Raw genomic sequence first — 27,182 nt, forward strand, 5'->3', positions numbered from 1 at the left:
GGAGAGACATTCATTTGTTATGAGTGATTTAGATATTTACATTCTGATACTCTCTATAGAACTAAATAATGAATACTGTCTCAAACCACTGAGTTCCCATATACACATTATATTCTTATTTTAAAATTACAAAATTGAGAATGATAACTGGTAACACATTTAGAATAAAAAACCTCTGATAACTCTGAGTTTTTTTTTTCCAAACCTTAGTTCTCCCCTCAATTTTTGACAGTTACCTTATCTTTTATTCATCTATAAAATTAGGATTATTTAGTACAACACAGTTAGATATGAGGGTTAAATTAGATCAGGCAGGTGAAGCGCTTAGGGGATAAACAGTCTCTAGAAGGCAGAACTAAATTTAAACTTGAGATAGATCCTGGTATTGACCAGCTATGCTAGTTTGTTGTTCTCTTTTTACGCCTACAATACAAAATAAGTAGCATTTTCTTTCCTAAATTCACTATGATGTTAAAATCTTGGTGAATGAAAACAAAACAACATTTCAAAATCTTGTTATTGGTATCCATGATAGGTAACCACTAGTTTTGCAAGTCATATGGATTATAATTCTTTGTTTTTATCAAATACCAGAAATAACAATTGCTTTTGAGGATATGTTGAAAAGGCAATCCTCCTACACTGTTGGTGTGATTCAGACTGGCCCAGTCCCTATGTGAAACAATATGGAGTTACTGCAAAAGATTAAAAATGTATCTGACCAAGTAATTTTATTACTAAGCATGTACCTGAAAAAAATTCAAAAATGTTAATTTGAAAGGAAACAACACCCCATGTTTACTGCTGCTCTATTTACAACAGCCACAATAGGGATGCAACTGCTCAAATACAGCTTAGTGGATCAAGAAGATAGTGTGTGTGTGTTTGTGTATGTGTGTGTGTGTGTGTGCGTATATATATATATATATATAAATGGAATATTAGCTATCAAAAATGATAAACATGGATGGAGCTGGAAGGGGTAGATGATACATGATAGCTGGATAGGTAGGTAGATAAGTAGGTAGCTAGCTAGATAGATAGCTAGCTAGCTAGCTAGATAGATAGATAGATAGATAGATAGATAGATAGATAGATAGATAGATACAGCTATAAATCGCAAAAGAGCTCAAAGTAAATGAGCTAAGGGTACACTGTTGTTGGTTGGTGTTCAACAGTCAAATAAATCTGGGGGAATTTGGAAGAACAAAGATTCATGAGTGAATAGGAGAAGGATCAAAGGTAAGAGACTGAAAACACCTTATATGTTACTCTCTTGGATCAAGTCCAGTACATGTAGGTTCAGAATTAATAATGTGTTTAATGAGTGAATAATTTACAGTATAGTTCATTTTAATCCACTTTGTTTTAGCTTGAGTCAAAAGACATAATTCTTATAGGTTTATCTGAGTTTCTTTCAAAGAAGTCAAAATTTAAGCTTAGGCTTCAGAACCCGATGAAGTCTCCTTTTCTCCATTCTTCATTTTCATGGCATTCATATCTACATTATTTTTAAGATTTTTTTTTTATTGAGGCAGCATCGATTCACAATCCTGTATATGACTTAGAGGTACAGGATAAGATATTTCAGATGTGTTACCAAATCGTACCTAACACCAAGGCTCCATAGTCTTCCACCAAGGTCCACTGTGCACCCTCCCTCAGTGGCCTCCCTCCTTCCCTCTCTGCTGGCTTTAATTCTGCAGTCACATTTCTATGGTTTCTAACTGGTTTGGTTTTATTTTACTCATTTCTTTGTTTCCCCCACATTTTATCTGACTGGTTGCTTTGTTTCTCTATATTCCACTTTCTATAAGCGCAATGTGTGATTAATTCTTTACAACAATATTTGTGCTATTTTAATTTCATAACATAGGGGCCTCCCTGGTGGCCTAGTGGTTAGTCCCAGTGCTATCACCACTTAGGCCTGAGTTTCATCCCCAGCCAGGAAGGTAATCCACATATAGCACTGCAAACCTCTCCTGTCTCGCCTGCTGCTCCCCTTAGCAGTGCATTACAGTAAATCCACCTGTTCTGCTCCTCATCCTGTCTCTGGTGAATCCTCTGGCCCCCTGCTATACCTCTGGCTTACACCCCAGTCCTATGTGAAAATGATAACAAAAACTAAAAATAAAAGCTCGGAAAAAAAAATTCACAGCACAGATAAAACTCTATTTCCACTTGGTTGCTTTTTTAATCTATCTTAACACATAAAGCTTCCATATACATAGTTACTATATGTATATTTTCAAGATAATTAACATATATTTACTCTTTTAACTATGAGTTGCTTCTCTAAATTTAAATAAAAATTATAAAATTTGCTTAAATTATGCTCAATTTATACTTGAAAAATATGAATGTTTTTAATCTAAATGTTTTAAACTTATTATAATAGTCAGTTGGTTTATCAAAAATAAATAAAAAAGTAAAAGAGAAGACAGACCATGATTTGAATAGCAAAACGGGTAGAGAAACATTCAGGGACTTTATGCAGTTTTCTTTTTCAGTACATAGCATGGCAAAGAAGCAATATATTTAATTTTTTTCAAATTCTAAGAACACCAATCTAACCATATCATGAAAAGGAAATGTTATATTCACATGCAAGACTTTCTCTTATGTAGCCACTTTAACCAAGGCTCTAAGTCTCCTCATATATTTTAAGATCTGGTTGCAGTTCATCATTTTTCTGGGAGTTTATTTTTTTAACTAGCCACTATAATGCAATTCATCGTGCAACAATAATTGGACAGGTTTCATTGTGTTAATTTATTTATGTATCTCTAGATTTTGGTAAATTATAAGTACATAATAATATCCTTTAAATGATTTCACTATAGGAGTGGGCAAAGTACAGGTTCAGATCATAAACTAAGGTAAATTTCAAAAGCAGGTATTTAGGGTTATAACTCATTTTAACAGCAGAACTCTGTGGTTCTCAGTCAAAATCCCTCTTACTAAGTCCTTGTATCTTGATATTATGGAATCTAATGCTCATGCGGTGTAATGATTTCATTAAAAAAGACCTGACATAAAGTAAATTCAAATCCTAAATTTATCAAACCCTAATCATACCAGAAATACAACAAGTGTTTATCTAATGTTTTAATTAAATAATTTTCAAGGAATGACCATGAATACCTAGACATTTTGAAAAAACTCTTCAGGAATCCACAATGTCAAATTATGTTCATAGTATTGCTAAGACATTATTTGTATTTTTCCACTGTATGGAAATGTGTTCTGATGATACAAAGACAAGTGTTGATAAAAGATTCTTGTATTTTAATATAAGTCAAGAGAGAAGTACCAAACTGAAAGATTTATTTTTCTACCACACACTTTTACTGACAATTAAAAAAAAATATTTGTTTTACTTATAGCAATCCTTCCTACTAATACACATCTTTTAAAGTTTCTATATAGTAAAATAGCAGGGATACACAATCAATATTTTTGTATACAATAGTAGAATGGTTTTCTCTTGGAACAGTACCTAAGAGACTAATCAGTGAGATGAACCGATCACTTTTTTCATGGGAGTTTAACTTACTAGAAAGAATAACCAACATTCAAATAATTGTTATTTAGACTGGAATATCTATCTGGAATCAGAAAAATCACTAGATTTTCTCAAAATTCAATGAAGTGAGTCTTTCACTCTAAATAAAATGACTGACCATATTTATACCCATGGTATTTAAGGAAAAAATAAGAAACTTAGAAAACAACATACTACCATAAACTTAACAGTTTTTTAATACTTAGTGCTCCAGGAAATTGAAGTAGGATATCAGACTAGCAAGATCCTGAAAAATGTTTCTTGCCCTTAAAGGTGCAGTTGATCTGTATCTGTATTGGAGCAAATTTATTTAACAGAGAATTTTATATTTAATGATTGTCAGAAGACAGAATCTATAAGAAAGATTAGGAAACCTGATATATAGTTATGCCAGGAACCATATTTGTTAAAATCAGTCTCTCCCATGCCCAGTCATTGCAGTCTTCGCAGAGGACCACTCATGTATAGTAGACAAGAGAGCATGACTTTACAGAGAACTCTATCTGTGGGGCATGCTATGATTAAACATCAAAAGTGACTGGAGCTTGCTTAAGTATAGCTCTAGTGATCCCACCTTTCTCAAGATCAGACTCCATGGACCTCCTGGGTCTCACTCACATGCAGTGACAGAGGAGATGAATCTTTTCTGGAGGGAATTCTACCTTATGGGATTGTTGGAAGCAGAGAGCCCAGGGTTTGCTTTTAGCCAATGCATTCAGTACCATAAAACATCTCCCCCTGCCCTTTTTTGACCCCACCGACTTTTGAACAGTCTAGTTACAATATAGAATATAAGCACCTACAGTTTCTACTTTGGCCCAGCCACAGCCCCACAGTCACTCTTCTTTTGCCAGATACTTAGGGTGAAGACACTGCCCCCAAAACCTGCTAAGAGTTGAGCCAGACTTAACTGAAGGATTAGTTATAATATGGCACTTCTCAAAGAGCACCAATTGTATATCTTTTCCTGAGCTCAAGCAGGTACAGTCCCCAGAGAGAGTATACCCTCCTTGACACTCTACTGCAACAAACTACTCACCCTCCATCTCCCTCAGCTCCATCTTATAGGCCGGATTCTTGGATAGCACACCACTCTAGTTCTTGAACTCTGGTCATCCTTATTAGTGATGAGATTTCATCCCATAGAATAACAGAAAACACATAATCCAAAGTCAACATCCTAAAACAATATCCTGCAACCTTCAATTTGAACATGAAACAATTACAGCAGGAATGAGAATGAAAAATTCTTAGGTTAATCACTAGAAATAAACAATACAGTATCAAACAGAATGAGGAGGCAGAGAAATTCACATTAATTGGTAGATTAATACAAAAGTCTAGGGAAAAAAATCCAATGCAAAAGAACTAAGCAAACTACCACAAGAAGACTTGAAAGCAACAATATTTTTGATAATGTTCACTGAAATTAAGTGAACAATGGATGGACAAAATTATAATTACAAGGACAGAGAAAATAGAACAATGTTCCAAACATAAGTAATAGAGTTAAAGGAGACAATAGCTACAATGAAAAAAATGCAATACCAGTGTTCATCATTAGAATCAGTGAAGTTTGAGGAACAAATCATCAAGTTGAATGATAGGTTCGTGGAAGCATCCCAAAAGAACAGCAAAAGAAACAAGAATTTTTAAAAAGATAACTAGAGAGACTTAAGGGATATCATTAAGAAGAGAAACATTACAGGGGATTCAAAAGGAGAATCCTTTTGAAGGAAATATCCAGATCCTAGAATTTCAAAAAGTTTCAAACAAAGTAAACCCAGACACACACCAAGACACATCACAACTATTATGGCAAAAATTAAAGATAAAGCGAATCCTTAAAACTGTGAGAGAAAAACAAAGGCACTTGCAAAGGAATCCCTATGAGACTGCCAGTGGATCTCTCAGCAGAAACCTCATAGGCCAGAAGGGAATAGCAGGATATAGCCAAAACACTGAAAGGGAAAGATCTCCAACCAAGAGATTATTTATACTCCACAGGTACTGAAGCCATCTGGTATCTCTGCCTTTTACTCTTTGACTTACTTCACTTAGAATAATCAACTCAAGGTCCACCCTGTTAAGGGGTAGCTGCTCAATTTAGGTAGTTACATGGTCAGAAATGTCAAAGGGACAAACACAGAGAGAGTGAAATACAGAAGTACTGTCTGCCTGCCAGACACAGTCCTCCTGCCTTCAGTTTCCTGAATATCATTTCATATTAAAGTTTTCATGTTTGGGGGTAAATATCTAGCAGAGGTATAGTTGGATCATATAAAATTTTCATTTTTATTTTTTAAAGCATATTCATAAAATTTTCTATAGCAGCTATACAAACTTGCATTGCCAAAAAGAGTGGATGTTTCTTTTTCTTCATACTTATGCCAGCATTTGGTGTTTCCATTCTTTTCACTATATGCCATTCTCAAAGGGGTGAGTTATCTTATTGTGGTTTTTATTTGCATCCCCTTATAATAAGTGATGCTGGCTAATTTATCATATGCTTATAGTTTGATATAGTCCCACTTTGTTTTTTATTTTTTTGGCTTTTCTTCCCCTTGTTGCAGGTATTACATTTCTGAATGTATTTTCATTAGATATACTGTTTTTTTTTAAGTATCTTAAGTATGGTATCAAAATATGTAATCAATTTTTAATTAAATTTTTGATATGGGGTAAATATGGATCTAGTTTCATATTTTTGCATGTGACCATCCATATTTCTCAACACTGTTAGAAGGTTTTCTTTTCTCCATTGTATGATTGTGGCACCTTTGTCAAATATTATCTGTATATCTTTGTGTAGGTTTATTTCTGGGCTTCCTATTCTATTCCAATATGAAAGTTATTCTATAATTTTATCTATCAGATATATTGTAGTGGTTTGGTGCAAATCCCATGACAGTTGCATAGAGAAGTAAAATTTTGTACTTATTAGAAATCACATTAAAAATACCGTTTTTCATTCAACATCAGCTATTAGACAAGGATTTTTATTCTTATTATACTATTATAAAATATACTATTATACTATAGAGAATATTATTCAAAATAATATTGGAACTGCTGGATAGAGCAATTATGCAAGACAAAGATAAAATACTGAATCCAAATTGGAAAAAGAAGTAAAACTACCACTATTTGAAGATGACATGGTAGCATATAGCCTAAAGACAACACTAACATAACTAATTGAAGCATCTGTACAGTAAATTGACAGGTTACAAAATCAATTTATAAAAATCAGTTGTGGTCCTATATACAAACAATGAGCTAGATGAGAAAGAATGAGATAAAACAATCTCATTATCCATTGCATCGAAAAGAATTAAATCCATAGGAATAAACTTAGAACAGGATGTAAAGCATAAAATATCATTAAAAGAAATAGAATATAAAAAGAAATGCAGGGCCTCCCTGCTAGTGCTGGGGTTAAAGACACAGTACTATCAAGCAATTGCCAGCCACTACAGCATGAGTTTGATCCCCAGCCAGCCAGGGAGCTAACCCACATGGTGCAGCAGACCTCTCCTGTCTTGCCCACTGCTTCTCTCAGCAGTGTGTTTAAGTAGCTCTGCCTATTCTGCTTCTCATTCTGTCTCTGGTTAATCTTCTCACCCAACACCTCTGGCTACACCAAAAAGTTTTAATGCATAAATAAATAAATTTTTAAAAAAGAAATGCAAAGATATTCTCTGATCATAGGCTGAAGGGTTAATATTACTAAAACAACCATCATACCCAAGCAAATACCCAGATTTATTATAATCTCTATTAAAATTCCTATGACATTCTTGAAGAAAATAAAACAAACATTAATGAAGCACAAGTGCTAAATATCTAAAGCAATCCTGACAAAAAAAAATGGAGATTTTATACTCCCATACTTTAAACTATACTACAAAGTGATAGTAATCAGAAGAGTATGGCATTAGAGTAAAACCAAACACAAAGATCATTGGAATAGAATTTAAAACCCACAAGTAAAAACACACATATATGAACAATTATTCTATGACAAAGGGTACAGTCTCTTCAGCAAATGGAACTGGGAAAACTGGAAAGAAACATGAAAAAAAATTAATAATACCACCATCTCACACCAGGCACAAAGATTAAATCAAAATGATTAAAGACTTGAATGTAAGACCCTGAGACCATAAAATACACAGAAGGAAGCCTAAGCAAAACATTCTATAGCAATGGGTTAGTGATATATTTGGGGACTTGATTACAATGGCAAAAACTAACTCAAAAATAAACATAGGTACAAACTGCATGTGTTTATCTTTTTGACTACTGAGTAATATTCCATTGTGTATGTGCACCACATCTTCTTGATCCAGTCACTTATTTTTGGGCATTTGGGTTGTTTCCAAAGCTTAACTATTGTAAATAGTGCTGCTATAATCATAGGGATGCAGGTGCCCTTTGGAATTAATGTTTCTGTGTCATTTGTGTAATACCTAGGAGTGGAATTGCTGGATCATATGGAAACTCTATCTTTAGTAGGTCAAGATATCTCCACACAGCTTTCCATAGTGGTTGGACCAGTTTGCACTCCCACCAGCAATGAAGGAGAGTCCTTTTTCTCCACAACCTTGCCAACATTTTTTGTTGCGAGTTTGTTTTTTTTTTTTTTTAATATGTGCCACTCTCAGAGGTGTAAGATGATATCTCATTGTAGTTTTGATTTGCATTTCCCTGATTACAGCAACATGGATGGAGCTAGAAGGGATCATGCTCAGCGAAATAAATCAGAAATTAAAAAAAAAATACTGGATGGTCTCACTCATAGCAGGAATTAAGAAAACCTAAATAAGGGACCAGAAAAAAGATTACTAATTACTAATTAATTAGTAATTTTACTAAGTAATACAAAGTAAAAATCAAAATTAACAAGCAACTATAAATCAGAGACACACTACAGGGGGGAGGGGAAGGGAGAGGAAGGATTAGGGTCAAAATAAGGGGGGGTCCAATTGTATGGGGAATATAACCAACTGAAAATGCATACATTGTGCAAAAATGAAAATGATGTAAGAATTACATAAAATAAAATGGTAAAAAATAAAATTCTCTCTATAGAAATAAATAAAGAACACTGAAACAAACTAAAAAAAAATAAATAAAGGAAGCTACATCAAACTAAAATGTCACTGCGTAATGGTTATAAAGATATAACCATTAAAATGAAAAGATAATACTACTTAATTGGAGATTCTATTTACACATATCAGTGGAGTTGATATCCAAAACATATACTCTACCAATCCAACAACAAAATAATTTCAAAAATTAAGAAAAATAATTAAATGTGTTCTAAATTAAAAAAAAAACTGCTAAATAGGTCAGTGGTGATTTTAACAAATGAGATTTATGAAGTATTAATATATAATACAATGTGTCAACATTTGGAATAGATTCAAAACTTAGTGAATTGGTATCTTCAAAATGATCAATGAATGGGGTTACAAAGTCATTGAGGGAAAAGTTTCATTCAAAGTATAAAATTAGTCAATGGATTTGAATCTAAAAGAGCACAAAATATTCATTGATATGCCTACCAGATGTTATAATGCGACCAAACTTTAAAAAGTTGCTGCTTGCATACTTTTATTATTAATTGAGGATTATGCATAACTAATTGCAACCATGTAAATATGCCTCTTTTCTATTTATGTAATCACCTAATGCAGAATTTATTCAAATAAATAACAACAGCATATTGGAAAGACTGAATGTTGAAATAGCAAATTGAAATGTTGGCCCTTGTGAGTGAAGACAGGCAGGTAGAGGGAGGGCTGGGAAGCAACACAGAAAGCAGCGACCACACAGGGCCAACAATCAACAGCAGAAACTGCATGAACTCTGGTGTGGCTGTGCTGAACCCATCTGGCCCTGCCCTCTGAATGAAGCCAGGCAAATAGAGGGAGGGCCCAGCAACCCCACGGTGAGAAACAGTCATCTGGGAGAGTGCCTTTAAGCTCACACATATCATTAGAGTCTGTATGAACCTCTATGCATTTGCATTGACCCTGTCTGGTACTAGTTGTGAAGACACTCATGTAAGGGGAGAGAGCAGCAGTGGACAGAGATATGGTGACCTATAGGGCCCATCAGATCATACACAATATCATAGTCTTTGCAAAGCCTGGTATGACAGAACCAGACCTGACCAGGAAACCAGTTGCCAACATCCCAGTAGGAGCACACTGAAGACATGCTTGTAGGTCCTGGTGTGTGGTACATATAGAACACATCTGAAAGCAAACAACAGTGCGAAAGCAAAATACAAATAGGCAACACACCATAAAACAACACATCACAAAAAAGAAAATCAGTACCCAGAACTCAAAAACACTGACACTGAAGAATTTCTCTGCCATACAAAAAAAAATAATTAAAGAAGAAAATGATAAGAATGAGAAGTACAAAGGAAAAATAATGAACAAACATTTCAAAAAATATGACACCACAAGGAAAGGAAATATAAACATCATAGGAATCCTAGAAGGTGAAGAAAGAGACAAAGAAACCACAAACTTATTCAAGGAAATAATAGAAGAGAACTTCTCAAACATGAAGAAGGAAATGAAAACAGACACACAGGAAGATAGACGAACACCAAATTACCACAACAAAAGGAGAATTACAGCAAGACACATAATAGTGATGCTTCCAAAAGTCCAAGACAAAGAAAAAATAATGAAGCTGATGATGAGGAGGAAACAGATAACAGGCCTCTCTGGTTGCTTAGAGGTTAAGTCTCAGCACTACCATATGAAGGGCCACCTGAATGCCTGAGTTCAATCCCTGGCCAGGGAGCTAACCCCATGGTGCAGCAGACCTCTCCTGTTTTGCCCACTGCTCCCCTCAGCAGTGTATTTCAATAGCTCTGCCTGTTCTCCTGTTCTTCCCACTCTGTCTCTAGTGAACCTCTCATCACCTTGCTCCTCTAGCCTGAAACCCAGTTCCTGTATGCAAAAACAAATAAATAAAATCTAAAAAAAAAGAGAAAGAAACAGATAACTACTAAAGGAAAACCAATTAGGCTGACATCAGACTTCTCTGAGGAAACACTATGACTGAAAAGAGAACGGAACAACATATTCAAAAATCTCCCAAATAAAAAATGCAAGCCAAGCAATGCAAAACTCTCCTTCCTATATGAGGGGGTGGGGGTAGGAAAGGACCTTCTCTTTCTTTTTTCTTCTTATTTTGGGGAAAGTGAGAATGCAGTCACCCACTACCATAAATTATGCAGTCGAGGAAATCGCAGGGGTCAGCACATCCGGAGTGCAATGGATAAGCCTCACACTGGGAAAACCACCTCTGTGATCACTGTTATCTTCCCTGCTAGGTAAGTATAAAAGAGGACTTTCTCAAACAAACAAAATCTTCAGAAATTTGCTACCCCACTCCTAGAAATATTACAAGATGCCTTAAATTATAAACCAACAGAGGAATGAATGGGAAGGACCGGAAAAGGTAATGAATGGAAATACAAACAATAAACAAAATGGCAACTATAGACACTCATGTATCAATAAGCACCCTAAGCATAAACAGATTAAACTCACCAAGAAAAAGACACAGAGTAGCAGGCTGGATTAGAAAACAGAACCCAACCTTTTGCTGTGGTCCTGGAAAGATACCTATGAACCAAAGATAAACATAGCTTAAAGGTAAAGGACTGGAAAACAATTCTACAAGTGAACGACCCCCAAAAGAAGGCAGGGACAGCCATACTTATATCAGATGAAATAGATTTCAAATGAAAATTGTTGACAAGGGACACTGATGGATAATACATAATTATCAAGTGGACATACACTAGGAAGTTATAACACTGATCACTATATATGCACCCGACGAAAGAGCATCAAAGTATATTAGAAAATTACATTCAAATCTGAAAACAGACATTGGATAAAATATATACGTGCTGGCAGATTTCAACACCCCACTCTCACCAATGGACAGATCAATGGCACAAAAATAAATAAGAACACAATAGCCCTAAATTGATTTAAAATAGCCCTTTTTAGCTGAAAATCTGTTTTATATGATATAAATGACTGCCCTTTTCTATCTTCAGGTGCTGTTTGATGCAGGATTATTTTCTAACACTTTATTTTGAGCCTAAATTTATCTTTGAAGAAAGCAGAAAGTTAGGTTTTGTTTTGTAACCAAGCCTATATAACTTTGTGCCTTTTAATTAGTGAATTCATTCCATTTTTATTTTATGTGATTATTGATATCAGGGTCTGCTACAGTCCTTTTTTCTTTAGTATTGCTATTTATTTCCTGGTTCAGTTATTTTATTTTTTTAATTTTACTTTTATATTCCCCATACAATTGCAACCCCCCTATTTTACCCCAACCCCTCCTTTCCCCACCCCCCATAGTGTGTCTCTGGTTCATAGTTGTTTGTTGAATTTGATTTTTTCTTTCTTATAGTTATTCTTTTTCCTGGTCCCTTATTTAAGTTTTCTAGATTCCTGCTATGAGTGAGACCATCCAGTATTTTTCTTTTTCTTTCTGGCTTATTTCGCTGTGCAGGATCCCTTCCAGCTCCATCCATGTTGCTGCAAATGGCATATGTTTATCTTTTTTGATTGCTGAGTAATATTCCATGGTATATATGTACCACATCTTCTTGATCCAGTCATCTATTTTTGGGCATTTGGGTTGTTTCCAAAGCTTAGCTGTTGTATATAGTGCTGCTATAAACATAGGGGTGCAGGGGCCCTTTGGAATTAATGTTTCTGTGTCCTGTGGGTAAATACCTAGAAATGGAATTGATGGGTGATATGGAAGTTCTATCTTTAGTAGGTTGAGGAATTTCCACACAGTGGAGATAGTGGTTGGATCCTGGTTCAGTTATTTTGTGGATGTTTCTCTTTTTGATAAGAGAGCCACTTTAGGCATTTCTTGTTATCTAGTGTTTGCAAATTTTTTCAGCATCTATTTGTATGAGAACATTTTTATTTCTTCCTCATATCTGAAGAAATGTCTTGCAGGATATAGTATTTTTTTTTTCTGCTAGTTTGTATCGTTTAAGTATTTTGAATACATTCTTCCAGTGTCTCCTTCCCCATAATGTTTCTTCAAAGAAGTCAGATATACGATTCCAATGGGGGGACATTTAAAAATTTTCTGTTTTCCCCCACTAACCACCTTCAAAATTATCTGTCTTGAACTCTTAGAAAGTTTCAAGACTATGTGTACTGGTGTCGTTATTATGAAATTTAGATAACCAGGTGTTCTGTTAGCTTTCTGGGAAGTTTGTCTCTATTATTTAGTTGAACAAATTCTCTTTTCCCTTCTTTCTCTCTTCCTCTTTTGGAATGCTGATTATTCTTAATTTTATGGTACTTTATTTAATTGAGTCAGATTATTTTCAGATTGTTTCTTCATTTGTCCTCCTTAGTATTTCTCTTCTTTCACCTACATTCTTTGTGTGTTACCTTCTTTGAAGTCAAGTATTCAATTGTCCATCTGGTTTATTCTGCTTACATAGTTGTCTCCAGAACTTTTAAATATCCTCTGTTGATCTTTCCATATCCTGTATCTCCATTATTTTCTCACTTAAAGATATAATTTCTGTCTTCTGTTCTTAAACTTTATTTTTCAGTGCACTCAGAATTTCCATGATACTTTTGATCATTTTTCTGCTGTTTCTTCTATTTCTTTGAATTTCATTATCTTGGTAATTTTGACATCTGTATCTGGTAGGGATAAAAAGGTCTTCTTTGTCTTTGTGGCTGTATTTTGGATAGTTGTTCTCTCCTGTGGTCTTCTGGATAGTTGTTTTCATCAGGGGAACATATTCCCCTGATGACTAAAGATGCCATGCATTGCAATTTTCCATCTGCTTAATTTGTAGTCTTCCAGTTGTTTTTTTTTTATTTTTTTTAAAAGAGTCAGTAGTAGTAATTTAAAAGATATAGAAATTCTACTTTTACCACTTATGGTGCTGTGTTTTTTATATTTTTCCCGAATGTATATGATTTTAGATGTTTTGTGGGTTTTTTTTTTTTATATTGTATACCAAGGACAAGTGATCTTAAGCTACTTGGCCAAGGAGTCGGGGAAGACCCTGGAGGCATCCATTTGCTGGTGAAAGTTGGTGTATGTTTATGACAACACTGATAGTCCTCCTCACTGGGGTTCCAAACCCTTGTCTCCGCAATCTATGTGCTGTCAGCACGCTTCATAAGATCAGGGCCTCCCCTGGTGGCGCAGTGGTTGAGCGCTGGGCTGCGAAGCTGCCCGCAGCCTCTGCAGCACCAGTTCGATCCCCGGCCACCGGCGAGGTTCCCACATGGCACGGAGACCTCTCCTGCTGCCTGCTGCTCCCGTCAGCAGTGTATTTCGTCAGTCTGCCTGTTCTGGTCCCCGCTCTGGCTCTGGTGAATCCTCTCATCCTCCTGTGCGTCTAACTGTACCCAGTGCTTGTATAAATAAATAATAATAATAATAAAAAAAAAAGAAAACAAGGACTGTTTCTCAATGTCAGTGCATGCTTAAAAAAAAAAAAAAAAAAAAAAAAGATCAGCACCTACCTTGAATGGTGGTGGGGAAGAGATGGCATAATGGCATAATGTAGTGCACTGCCATCTCTACTGGGTTTCTAGTCTGCCTGGCACAACACAGTTCATTTGCACATATTTCCCTAGTCAAGTGTGTACCTCCACACCATTCTGTTCTACCCTCCATAGGGCTGCCAGCCAAACACAGGAACTCAGCTTTGAGGTTTGCATGACAGACTCCGGCCCTGGCTTCTGTCTCTAGTTGTCTACTTCTGCCCACCTTATGTTTTGAATTTCCTCAGTGTCCGTTCTTGCAAGGTCTATGCTGTCCCAAGTCACAGAACCATATGGACAACTTTATCCTCTGGGAGCAAAGCTGGGTACCTCCTCTGCTGTCATCCTCTCCTTTATTCTATTTATTTGTTGGTTTCCCTTGAACTTTTATTAGTACAGAATGGGTTGCAGTTCTTCCAATGTGTTTACAAGATCTACACTTCTACTCACTCATACAAACCAGTCACTGTCCCTAACATGGTTGCCTGTTCTTCCTGTTATTCTCATTTATAAAGCTTGATTTTCTCTGAAACATCCAATCCAGACAAAATTTATTTCATATATTAGTCATTAGCCATCTTCACAAAGCACTGATGGCATTTTTTTTTTTTGCTTCTTTACCTGATATAAACACAATATTGCATTCTTATTCTCATAAGATAAACAATTTGTTATCATGATTTTCTTCTCCATGAAACTCTGATGAAGCAGCAAACTAGTGTGGAGTTATACATAGGCTTTGGATGAACATACACCTGGATTTCAATTTCTCCTTCAACATACTTTATGTCTCTAACCTGGGACTTGACACTAAACTCTGAGCATAAGTTTCTTCTATTTGGAATAAAGGACTAAATTATTTCTCTATAGATTCCTGTGAAATTAAGTGAAATATTTTAAGCATCTGGTAAGATGCCCGGCACAAATATTCAATTAATGTTGTTATTATTATATTACATTGTTATCATGACTATGAAGTTATAATTATCACATGATATATTTTTACAATGTTTTAGTAATACTACAAAAGTAATCTGACATTGTGGATAATCTGAAATAGTCTTTAGGATCTAATCTCCATTCAGGTGGAGATTCTGCAGAATTATATAGAAGAGGAAAACATTCTCTTAGTGGTTCTAGCATAAGTAGGCTGTAACTAGGATTAAAATTTAAATCTAGTTTCTGTCAGGAGATTTTCTTTATAAAACCATTGTTCTAAGGCCCTCCCTGTCAGAACAAGGGGTTAAGATGCAGTGCTGTGAAGCAATGTGCAGCTTCGGCAGCATGAGTTTGATCCCTAGCCAGGGAGCTACCCACATGGTGCAGCAGAGCTCTCCTGTCTCGCCTGCTGCTCCCCTCAGCAGTGTATTTTGTTAGTCTGCCTGTTCTGCTCCCCATTCTGTCTCTGGTGAATCCTCTCAACCCCCCGATCTCTGGCCTGTACCCTAGCTCTTGTATGCATAAATTAATAATGTTAAAAAAAAAAAAAAAACTACACACCGTTTCAAATATACATTAGTTTCCATGATGCCAGATCTGTGTACTGGTGAGGTAAGGTTTGACTGAGCCCCCAAAAGTTCCTTGGTTCCACTGAAATTAGTTAAAATATACTTAATATATACTTGTGACTTGCCACACTGTGGATATACATAAATGAATAAAATGATTCCAATCTACCTGTGGGGAACCTAATCTTTGTCTCTTGTGTACCTGAGGGTATTTGGGGAAAATGTCCAGAAAAATGATGACACTATAACCAAATTTTAAAAAGTATGGAAAGACTTTTGGGGTGAGAGCAGGTCTTTGAGCAGAGAGGATAGGACACAATTAGCACCCACATGGGAAAAGACATGAACAAGAGAACCACCATGAGATGGTTGGCCATAAGATAATGTCGATGTTTAAACATGTGTTTTAAAAATAAAGTCAGGGAGGTATATACTGCATGGTACTAAAAGGTGTTCAGGATAGAGGCTATAAAGGCTACCATGATACATTAATGTCTTTTTTAATATATAGTTTCAGGCAAGGAAAATTAGATATCCTCAAGACTGATTTGGTGAAAACTGTGGCTTGTAGGATTCACTAGCAGAAAATTTTTGGAATTTTCTAAATGCGAACTCTCATTACTAATAATATGATTGAAAAATCATATAAAATTTTATTGACTATGAGAATGGCAGCCAGCAATCTTAGACCTTGAATTTATTAATGATATAATATATAAAATTTGTAAATAATGATCATAAATTATAGCTCTAGGGAAGGAATGAGGGCAAAGTCTATAACTGTTTCTATTATCCGAATTCTTCATCCAGTGACTTCCCAGAAATTGACATCTACATTACAGATGGCCTTCAAAATTGAAGGCAAAAAAAAAAAAAAAGCCACTGTACATACATAAAGGGGACATATGAGACAATGATATGTAGTTGATGTCAAACTAAATAGTCATTAATCTTAAAACTTATAGCCCCCCTTTTCTCTGTGAAATTTTAATTATCACTCAATTTATTAGCATCTCAGTTCAACTCAGCATGAATAGTCCTGTGGAGGAATTTTACTACAAAAATGGCCTATTTTCTATGCACAACTGATTTTGTTGGAAGTCCATGAGAAATGCTATTTTCTACAGAAATAAGATATCTTATTTTCAAAAATAAGACAAAAATATTGCTAAACCTCTAAAAGACTTTTTAATGTCTTAAAGTAAGGAAACTCTAGTATTTAGTGCACTTGTGTTTCATTAACTATGTAAGATAATTCAAGCTGAAACAATGCACACTTAATACACACAAACACATAGGCATGTAGCATGAACATCATCCATGTTTGGAAATAGTCATTTCAAGATCTTTAAAGGCAATGGGTTCCTAATGCCACAAATACATACACATCCTCTATTTTCCTTTGCATGGAAAGATAACAATAGTAAAGTAAATGTCTACTTTTTAAAAATCTAAAGTATTCCCTTTGTTACTCCTTGCCTGCTTCCCCTTGTCAATGTAACACTATCTGACAAGAGTCTTATACATAACGGGAGCTGTTTCAAATGTGAAATACATGAGAAATGACTAAGGCAACAATCATATAGGCCATACCTAAATGAAAACACTCTGGAAACAGGAAAGGATTCTACATAGCATCTAAACCAAAGGTGCTATAAACATATATTAAAGCTGAAATCTGAACAAGAGTCAGGGGGAGAGTGAAGAAATAGATAATATTGAGTAGGAAGTTTAGGGCAATGGAAGAAAGGTTTATCGTTGGCATCCAGTAGAATTTCCAGTAGAGTTATTATTGTTCAAACACTGCTTTTATGAATATGTCGGTAGTGCAGTGCATGACTTAAAGCAAAGGCTTTCAATTTTAATGACTTCTGATAAGAAATGTTTTTATATCATGTCTAGCATGATATTTCCATGTTGTGTTTCATATGCTTTATTTAATTAAAAAGGCTGTATTTGCTCACTATTTCACTGAATTATTTCCACAGCCCATTGATGGGTTTTACCTAGTATATCTACTGGCTAAAAGAAATAAGATCAAACAGGATATTCATGTATGGGAAGGGTATCTGGCTGTCTAGAGGGAGAGGAGTAAATATTATAGAAGAAATACTTCTTTGGAATGTTAATTATAAAATTGCCCTTAGGAATTTTTGAGTTATAGTCCTTTATTTGTTAGAGAAAAAGAAAAAGTTACCAAATATATTCATCTGTCCACTTGTCCAGAAAATGGCATAGTTGTATTTTAAATATCACACTAACTGTTACTGGGACATTTTCTAGTACACATATTTGTCTAAGAAGTCTGATAAAGTGTACACTGTGAAATTGAAACTGTGTGCTGTAATAATTAGGATTAGAAGGTCCCAGATTCCATGTTAAAGGATTCTGGACTTAATCTTTTGGATAACAGCAAGTCATTATGCAGTTATTTTAAAAGAAATCATATGAAAATTTTTTGTGTTTACAAGATGCATGTGGCAAGTTTATGTGGGGGGATTTATACAGAGTGACAAGACAAAAAGACAAGTTAAACAATTACAGCATTCCAGGAATCAAAAATGAATAAAGACTGAGATTACAGTGATTGGTATAAATAGAATGGTAAGAGAAAACAAAGATTGTGGAAGATCATGAAGAATTGAAACTTAGTTGGTAATGAGGTTTGGAGGGAATGGGAGAGAGTAGAATTAAGTACAACTAATATTTCATGTCTTGGTGACAGGGTTATGAGTGGTATCTTTGACATTAAATTTGGAATCAGGAAAATAAACATGTTTTCTATGAAGAGAAGATGATTGTAAATCTTTTAGATGTGCAGATTTGGGGATAACAGTACTCTAATATTTATCTTTAAACAGGTTTATGTGGTATGATTGATATATAAATATTGTATATACTTAATGTGTACAGTTTAATGAGTTTGGACATATTCAGAATGTCTGATACATTATCACTATAAAGCTAATAGATATATCCCATTCCATCAAGAGCTTCCTTATGTCCCTGTTTTTGTTTTGTATGTTTATTTTGATAACAACACTTAACAAGAGAGCTACCTTTTTGCAAAATGTTAAGTGTACAATGCAGTTTTATTAGCCATAGACACAGTTATATAGCAGATCTCTAGAATTTATTCATCTACTTTAACTGAAATTTTATACCCATAAACAGCAATACCACATTTCCTCTACCACCTGGTCCCTGGCAACCACCATTATATTATCTGCATCTAGACTAAAATATGAACAAAACTTGCATATATGATATGATAAACATTTGTAAGGCATAAAATGGGTAAGATCTCTATGAGAACAAATGTTTCAAAAGAATTGACATAGAGTAGCTCAAATAGGGTGACACCTTCATTCACAGGTTAAAAGCAGGACCTGTCCAATCAGAGAAGTGTCATGTTCCAGGACTATACTAGATACTGAGGTCAATAAAATAATTAAAGAAAAAGTGGAGTATCAGAAATAACAGAATGACATTTTATAAAAAAAAAGTACCAGAAATAATTACTTATCAGAAACAACAGAATAACAATCACACAAGGAAGAATTTCAAGATGATGTGCATTAGTACATAATTATACATAGATCATACATAAATTATGTCTTACCAGTTATTAGAACAAAACATTCAGTTCTTAATTTTGCCAATCTTATCTTCCCAGTTACATGAAATTCTTCACTTATGATTTTAATGTATTATAGAGATTTAAATTTTCAAAATGGATTTAATCTGTCAAATTAAAAATAAACAATATTAGGCTTCTTATGAGCAAAAAAAAGTTTGCTTCTTTTAAGATAGAATAGAGGTACTACTTGCTATTTATCTTACTTGGTAACATGGAAACATTAAGGAATTATATATAAAACAAGTAAAAAGAAGTCTTAAAAGTAAAGAGAGGAAGACGGCTATAGACACCAAGCCCTAAGGAACAAAATTGTGGTGAGTTCCTTGGATTTTTGTTTTGTATCACACATCCCAGATTTGTATCTAAAGAAGATGACAACCAGGAAATGACTGTGATAGAAGACAAACGTGTCTTAACAAAAGCCTGTTATTTCTAGCCATTAGCCCATAAAAGTGTTAACCTAACAAAACAGAAAACTTTTAGATAACCACTTTATTCCAGTCAAAAATCTTCAGGAAGAAATGTGCCAATCTGTGTGAGCAGAGGCCACATGGGAGCCTACACATACACCCTTATTAGACTGTAATGAAGTATCTGACCTTCCTGACACAGTAGTGTTTAAAAAGACTGAGTAAAGTGAATGTAAAACCAGGATCATCATCACTACCAGGCAGTATGGGAAAAACAATACTTCCTATTAGTAGGGACCATGTGGAGCATACACTAACACATAGTAGAACTGAAAAAAATAATTCTACTTTCTCCACACTCCAGTGTGGTCAAGGGCCATTAGAGGGAGCTTGAAGCCCTAATCCTAATAAAGGAGCAATGAAAATATCTTTCAAGGGCTGAAAGAAAGGAATTGAGAACTCAAACTGCAAGCATCAAAAATATCCTTTCTTAGGACATTGTTCGATAAAATGCGAGAAATGTGTTATGAATAAACATACTTCAAAAAACTATCATTATATATTTGCTAAATATAAAGCAATCAAAGAATAAATTTTAAACATAGAAATGGAAGAAATAATAATAAAAATGGTAAAATATTGGTAATTAAAATACATTTTCCTTCTCTTCATTTTTTTACATTGTTTATGAACTTAAAGCAATATTTACAACAGTAACTGATGTGGTTCTTAATGAATGCAAGTAAGAGAAATAATTAGGACAACTGCATTATAATGAGAGAATGAAAAGTGACATAAACATAGGTAATTTTTTTACACTTCACCTGAACATGAAAAGCAACAGCATAGGCAGTGACAAGTTATGCACATCTTATACAATGCCTAGAACAACCAGTTAAACAGTGATTCTAATAGATTCATTCAAAAATAATAATAAAATAAAATGGAATTAAGACTAAAATAAAAAGGAATTTTATTTTATATCAAAAATTATTTGAGTAATCTTCAGGAAGTCACAAAAGAAAAAAACAGGAAAACCAAAAACAGAAAATTAACAAAAAAATGAAATAATTTAGACATTGGCACAACTTTAGAGTCTTCAACACTTCTCTCTTAATGTTTTATAAAATAACAATATATAAAAGCAGTAAAGTTAAAGAAGAACTGAAAGGCATTATCAAGTAATAGATATGGTAAACATTTATAGAACATTTTGGTGATGAACAGAGGAAAAAAAACTTTCTATTTCTAGTATTCTTGGAACAAATGTAAAAACAGACCTTATACTGGTTATAAAACAAACCTAAACAAAATTTAACTAGAGTGGTCCCAGGCCTCATGACCTCATGCAAGATCCCACCAGCCACAGACAGACTAGTGAGACCCTAGACCCATGTCAGGGGATATTGTTACAAAGTTCTTCAAGCCTCAACTTCCCAGATCAGTGAGAACACAGATTGGTGCTGGAGGAAGTGCCAAGAGCAGCTCAAGGCCAAGAGACATACTGGAGACCCAAACAGCCACCCACTTAGACCACTGAGACCCAGATTGGTGAGGCAGTGTGGTTAAACTAAGCAGAAGCCCAACTTACAATATATGGACCAGAAAGCAAATAATAGGGAGAATGGAAAACCCACTCACGTCCTCAAGGGTATAATATGGCACACAGAGAGACCAAATAGCAGAACTCAATTGTAAATGCATGGATGGTATGTTCTTTTTATCAAATACAGAGTTTAAAACTGTCATGGATAAGAAATCAAAATAAATGGACAACATAAACAAAACTCAGGGAAAAAATAAATGTCATTAGAAATAAAATCAATGAACAGATGATAGAAAATGAAGCACTCAATAAGATGACAATGAAGATTCAGGGCATAAAATGAGATATACAGGAGATGAAAATTTCAAGAAGTTATAGGAGTTGCATAGAACAAATAAAAGAGCAAGTCAGTGTGTTGAAGATGTGATGTACAAAGAATCCAGATGGAAAAAGAAAGAGGAAAAAAAAAAAGATGGAAACACTCTGAGAATGATACAAGTATATAAAAATATATATAAAGAAAGACAAAATAAAAATAATGGGTATATCAAAGAGGGATGAAAGAAAGAACAGAACATGTATTTAAATTAATAATGGAGGAAAATTTCCTGAACCTAGTGAAGAAAATAAATGTACAAATTAAGGAAGCAAAAATACCACCATCGTAAAAAAACAAAATGAAACCTACACCAAGGCATGTAGTAGTGAAACTTCTAAGAATTGAAGACAAAGAATAATACTGGTGCTAGGAGGAAGGAATAAGCAGATAAACCATAAAGGTACCACAAACAGCTTGACATCAGACTATTCTGAAGAAATGTTATATGCAAGGAAAGAATGCAACAACATGTTCCAAATACTTAAAGGTAAAAACTGGAAGCCAAGAATATAACAAGTCTTGCTTTCAGATATGAGGGAGAAATAAAGGCCTTCTCAGACAAAGAGAAACTGAAAGAGTTTGAAAACACTAGACTTCCCCCCCAAAGAAATACTGAAAGGAGTTCTCACATCTAAACTGAAGAGAAGAACATACACAACAAAATGACAAAAGAAGTAGACAAAATCCAAAAATTAAGGACAAAATAGAAGAAATATATGTTCACATATTAATAATCACTCTAAATATAAATTATGTCCACTTATTTATGAAAGGCATAGTATATGGATTAGGATCAAGAAACAAAATCCAGCTATCTGCTGTCTCCAGAAGACAAATATATATGCCAAAGACATGTATAGACTCAAAATAAAGGTCCACAAATAATCCTATAGCAGATGCCACCAAAGAGAAGTCAGGGACACCCATACAAAACAGATTTCTTTAAAAATGGTAACAAGAGACAAGGATGAAAAGAACAACAAACAAGTCCACAGATGTCAGTAGAATAACAGAAATAATAAAAACTAAGCAGAAATAAGTGAAACAGAAATAAAACAGACTATCCAAAAAAATTAACAAAACCAAAAGCTGGTTTTTTTTCAAAACTTAAAAAAAATAGACAAACTTCTGAAAATCTCACTCAGAAAGTAAGGAATAAATCTCAAGATAATATTACCAAAAATGGAAGAGGAAAACTTATAACATATGCTTTCTAAATTCAAAAGATAGAGACTACTAAGAACATATATATGCTAACAAATTCAATATCATAGAACAGATGGCCCAATTCTTAGAATTGTACTATCATCCAAGATTGAATAGAGAAGAAATAGAAAGCCTGAACAATTTGATCACAAGCAGGAATTTTGAAACAGTAATCAAATGGTCCCCCCCCAAAAAAGTCCAGAAACAAATGTTTTCACAAGTAAATAATACCGAAGATTACAAGATGGACTACTACGTACCCTGCTCAGACACTTCCAAGTATTTGAAAAAGGAAAACTTCCAATCCTATTATGTGAAGCCAATATTATTCTAATATCAAGTCAAACAAAGAAAAAACGAAAAAAAAAAAGAAAACTACAAAATATTTCCAAATGAACACAGATGAAAAAACCCTCAAAAAATATCTTAGCAACTTAATACATCAATGTTTTAAAAGGATAATGCACCATGACTAAGAAGGTTTCATATCAAAAACACAAGGTGGCTCATCATCTGAAAACCAATCAAATCAATTCATCAAATCAAAAAAAAAAAAAAACAATCAAACTATATGGGCACATCAATAGATGCTGAGAAAGTATTTTATATAATCCAGGATCCATTTTGAAAGCCCTTACAAAATTGGGGATAAACGGAATATCCCTTAACATGATAAAAGCCATTTATAACAAACCCACAGGCCATATTATTCTCAATGGTGAAAAACTGAAAGTTTTTTTCTAAATTGAATAGAAGATAAGGATGTCCATTCTCACCATTCTCATTCAATATAGTATTGGAAATCCTAGCTAGGGTAACTACACATGAGAAAGGTGTTAAAAGAATCTGAAACAGGAACGAAGTAAAATTATCATTATTTGCACATGACATGATAATATACTTGGAGAACCCTCAGTATGCCAGGGGAAAAACTAATTCAAACAATCAGTTTAGGTGAGTGGCAGGCTATAAAATCAGTACACAAAATCCTATATATAACCAGTAAGCTAGAAGAGGAAGAAATTAACAAAGTGATCCCATTTTCAATCACACCAAAAATACACCATCTAGGAGAAAAACTAACAAAGAAGGTAGAAGATCTACAGTAAGTACTCTAGAAGATGATGTTAAAAGAAATAGAAGGTGCAGAGTTCTCTGCTATTAGTTGGAAAAATCAACATTAACAAAATGTTGACATTTTATCTGCTCCTAAAGTAATATACAGAATCTGCAATCACCCCCCAAAAATATCAATGAAGTTCTTCAAAAATTGGAACACACACCATTTAAATTTACACAGAATCAAAAAACAAAAACAAAAACAAAAACAAAAACAAAAAAACCTGAATAGCCAAAGCAATACTGAAGGAAAAAAAAAAAAAAAAAACAGAAAGGAGTAATCACACTTGCAAACTTCAAACTATGTTATAAAGCCATACTAATTATAATGATTTTATTTTACATTATAAAATGACAGATTTGTTAGAGAAAGGAGAAAGAAGAAAAGGCACTCACATAGTCACAGGTGGGTCAAAGAGCTGACTAAAGCCATACTAGTTAAAACAACCTGGGAATGAAACATAAAAGACACACAGACCAATGGAAAATAATTGAAAGCTTTCAAATAAACCCACATCTATATGAACAGTTAATCTATGACAAAGTGGCCTAGAACATCGCTGAACAAGGAGAAGGTCTTCAATAAGTTGTTACGGGAAAACTGCCACATGAAAAAGAATGAAGCTATACCACTATCTCATACCATGCACAAAAATCAATTCCAAATGGATAAAAGACATGGAATTAATATCTGAAACCAATAGCTAAACTTTGGAAACAGCCCAAATGTCCAAAAATAGATGACTGGTTCAAGAAGATGTGGTACATATATACCATGGAATATTACTCAGCATTCAAAAAAGATAAACACATGCCATTTGCAGCAACATGGATGGCGCTGGAAGGGATCATGCTCAGTGAAATAAGGCAGAAAGAAAAAGAAAAATACTGGATGGTCTCACTCATAGCAGGAATCTAGAAAACTTAAATAAGGGACCAGGAAAATGAATAACTATAAGAAAGTGAAAATCAAAATCAACAAACAACTATGAACCAGAGACACTCTTTGGGGGATGGGGGGCGGGAGGGGAGGGATTGGGGTCAGAATGGGGGGGTTGCAATTGTATGGGGAATATAAAAATAAAATTTATTATTTAAAAAAAAAAGATCTGAAACCATAAAATGCATGGGAAAAAGATCATAGGCAAAATACATCATGACATAAGCTTCAGTGATGTCTTTAGGCATTTGTCACCAATAACAAGGAAAATAAAAGATAAGATAAATATTGGGACTATATCAAATTAAAAGGCTTTTGCACAGAGAAAGAAACCATAATTAAAATGAAAGGCACCTTACCGAATGGAAGAAATTATTTGAACATCCTAAACATCTCACAAGGGACAGATATCTAAGAGAAGACATAAAAAAAATCATACTTTCAACAAAACAAAAACAAATAACCCCATCAAAAATGAACAGAGGAGATAAAACGGCACTAACAGCAGTAAGAGCCAAGTTACATCAACCTCCAGTTACCAGCTACAGGAACACAGACTGTTTGGGAAACCAGTACCAAGTTATTCCTGACCCCCAGTTTCTGACAGGGAAAGTCCAATTATCAGTTACTACCAATCAGAAACCAGTTGCTTGAGCTGGATCAGATTACCCATAACCTCCAGCTACCAACTTTAGGGACATGACAGAGTTAGAAACCAACAAAGACCAGGTTCCACTGAGGGCAGCTCCTACAGCAGTGAAATGGAGCAGCACAGTCAGAGAAACATTCCAGTGGGCAGCAGCAGAGTGACAGGACAGCAACAACCAGCACAGACTGCAACAGCATGGACACTGAAATGTTCTACACTACATGGATTGGAATATTTAAAAGGGAAACTCCACAACTGATGACATCAACACAACCCAAGATAATGAGAAGGAAAAAAAAAAAAACAAAACACAACAAATGGCAAACAAAGAGCCCAGAGGAAAACTACACCATAGAGAGAGAACAAATCTTAAGCCCAATTACAAAATCTTTGAGGCTCTGCTTCCTGCTTCTCCAAACATATGCAGTATTCAAAATAGCCATAATAAATTCAAGGAAACGGAAGGAAAATCTGAAAAACAAATCAATGTCCTTAGAAATAAAAACAATGAACTAAAGACAGAAAAGAAGCTCTAAATAAGGTAAAAAGGAGAGTCTCAGGATTTAAAAAGAGAAATTCAGGACATGAAAAATGTGTGGACTTTATGGTTGTAGAATAGATGGAAAAATGAGAATTCTCTCATTCCATGAAGAAAATGAAAATAACAGTAATGGGAGAATGAGAGGGAGAAAAGGGAGGAAAAGGACATTAAAAGGGACTTAAAGAGATATTGGGGGCCTCTGTGGTGGCGCAAGGGGTTAAGCACAGCACTATGAAGCTGTCCACAGGCCCTGCAGCATGGGTTCAATCCCCCCGGCCAGGGAGCTAACCCACATGGCACAGCAGACCTCTCCTATCTTGCCTGCTGCTCCCCTCAGCAGTGTATTTCAGTCAATCCGCCTGTTCTGTTTCCCACTCTGCCTCTGGTGAATCCTCTCACCACCCACATCTCTGGCCTGTGCCCCAGCTCTTGTATGCATAAATAAATATATTTTTTTAAAAAATAGATAGGGCCTCCCCTGGTGGCGCAGGCCGTTGAGCGCCACGCTGTGGGGCTGTCCGCAACCTCAACAGCGCTGGATTGATCCTGGCCGGCCAGCGATGGTCCCACATGGTGCAGCAGACCTCTCTTGTCTCACCTACTGCTGCCCTCAGCAGCGCATTTCATCAGTCTACCTTTTCTGTTCCCTGCTCTGTGTCTGGCAAATCCTCTCACCCTTCCACGCATCTGGCCTGTGCCCTGGTTTTTGTATAAATAAATGAATAAATCTTTAAAAAAGAAATAAAGAAATAAAGAGATAATGGAGGAAAATAGATAGGGGTATAAACATACCCCATATCTATAAAAATAGATAGGGGTATAAACATACAAATCCATCAAGAAAAATGAGCCTCAGGGTACATAGACAAAGTGAGACCATAACAAAATATTTAAAAATATTTAAAATATTTAAAAGATAAGTTTCAAGAATTTAAGGCATAGAATATTGAAGCTGGGTAAAGGTGGACAGATGATCTATGAAGGCAGCACAATCAAACTAATATTGGATTGCTCTAAAGAAAAAAGAAACAAACACCGTAGGTAAGGAGAGAATAAGATGATGTGTTCCAAATACTTAAAG

At 34.7% G+C, this 27,182-nt stretch overlaps 1 protein-coding gene and 1 pseudogene across 1 annotated transcript in view; both read right to left on the minus strand.

Annotated features, from left to right (window-relative positions):
- GRM5 (glutamate metabotropic receptor 5) overlaps positions 1 to 27,182 on the minus strand; it is a 549,187-nt gene that overhangs the window by 443,711 nt on the left and 78,294 nt on the right.
- Positions 10,793 to 10,942, minus strand: LOC119256473 (U1 spliceosomal RNA; annotated as a pseudogene).

The sequence above is a fragment of the Talpa occidentalis genome, unplaced genomic scaffold, assembly GCF_014898055.3.
Source record: "Talpa occidentalis isolate TD23 unplaced genomic scaffold, MPIMG_talOcc4v2.1 talOcc4.3, whole genome shotgun sequence".
In the NCBI taxonomy this organism is placed as follows: Eukaryota; Metazoa; Chordata; class Mammalia; order Eulipotyphla; family Talpidae; genus Talpa; species Talpa occidentalis.